Source organism: Monodon monoceros, unplaced genomic scaffold, assembly GCF_005190385.1.
Source record: "Monodon monoceros isolate NGI ecotype Baffin Bay Population unplaced genomic scaffold, NGI_Narwhal_1 Super_Scaffold_22, whole genome shotgun sequence".
Classification (NCBI taxonomy): domain Eukaryota; kingdom Metazoa; phylum Chordata; class Mammalia; order Artiodactyla; family Monodontidae; genus Monodon; species Monodon monoceros.
The window spans coordinates 14,273,971-14,275,507 of NW_021703779.1; the positions used below are offsets into that span (position 1 = coordinate 14,273,971).

Below are 1,537 nucleotides of genomic sequence, written 5' to 3' on the forward strand. Positions count from 1 at the left end.
CTACTCATAAAAACTTCTGTACTCTGTGTTTTCATCTCCCCTCTCCCCCCAAACTCCTGGCAACCATTGATCTTTTTATTGTCTCCATAGTTTTGCTTTTCCAGAATGGCATATAGTTGGAATCTGTTTTTCTTTTTTTTCCTTGGAGAGGTTCAAAGCCTTTATGTCTGTAAGACCACTCATGGCCCACACATGCATGGACCGGACAGGCTCTAGGTGGCAAACTCCGCCACTAAATACTGTAGCTTTTCTTCCAAAGTTGAGCCCTGTCCCACTGGTACAGGGGGACGTGTTGGGTATTTGTTCATAGGAAGGCCACAAGTTTTGTGCCCCTTGTCACAATGAACCCAGATTCCTGTTGGGTGTGCTGTAAACAGAGGAGCCATTTCTTCAGGCCCCCTGCTCTGAGCACACCCCAAAAACTTTTTTAAAAAGGCAGCTACAGCCATAGAAAGAATGAAATTTGCCCTTTGCAGCAACATGGATGTACATACAGATTATAATACTGAGTGAAGTAAGTCAAAATGAGAAAGACAATATTATATGAAGTAACTTATATGTGGAATCTAAAAAAATACTAATGAATCTATATACAAAACAGAAAACAGACCCATAGACATAATAAACAAACTTATGGTTACCAAAGAGGAAAGGGGGAAGGGGAGGGATAAACTAGGAGTTTGGGATTAGCAGACACATACTACTATCTATAAAATAGATAAACAACAAGGTACTACTGTATAGCACAGGGAACTACATTCAGTATCCTGTGATAACCTATAATGGAAAATAATCTGAAAAAATATTTATGTATAACTGAATCACTTTGCTGTATACCTGAAACTAACACAATGTTGTAAATCAGCTATACTTCAATTTTTAAGAAAGGCAGCTACAATTCTAGACTTCTAGATGGAGTCTAGAATGGAGATTGGGATCATTCTTTATAGCAGGCATCTCCTTTGCTTCCAAAATAAACATGAGGGTTATCAAATAGTCATCTTTCTGCAACAACAGGGGGGAGGATAAATCATTAACTTTTTCATGGCTTTGAACTTGCAGTTCCCATTTGCATCTTAAGTTCACTAGTTCTGTTAGACTGGGCAATTAATAAGGTACAAATAGTTATGAGTTCAAATGGCTAACCTGTTTATCTTTAATTGCTTGAATGAACAGAAATGCACAAGGAAAAATGATGTGACGTAAGAATAGCATGTTATTAAAAAGTGAAGTGCTTCGATATACAGACATGTATTTTATGTTTTTTTTACAGCACTGCATAGAATTTGGCATAGGACTTTGGATACAGAACTCATTTGGCAATTCTCAACCTCGGCTGCACAGTGGAATCATCTGGGGAATTTTTTTTAAATGTTGATGCTTGGGTCTCTCCCTCCAAATTTGGATTTAATTGGACTGTGGTGCAGCCTGAGAGCTTTAAAAGCACCTCAGGTGATTCTAATGTGTGACCAAGGAGAAGAACTGATCTAGAGTCCTTCTCTGTTTTTAGATAATCATAGTAACATCTTAAGAGAAG

At 37.9% G+C, this 1,537-nt stretch overlaps 1 non-coding gene across 1 annotated transcript; it reads right to left on the reverse strand.

Annotated features, from left to right (window-relative positions):
* Window positions 1-287: 287 nt before the first annotated feature.
* Window positions 288-417, reverse strand: LOC114906664. Its single transcript, XR_003796481.1, has one exon. It is a non-coding gene; the product is annotated as a small nucleolar RNA SNORA11 (small nucleolar RNA).
* Window positions 418-1,537: the final 1,120 nt, after the last annotated feature.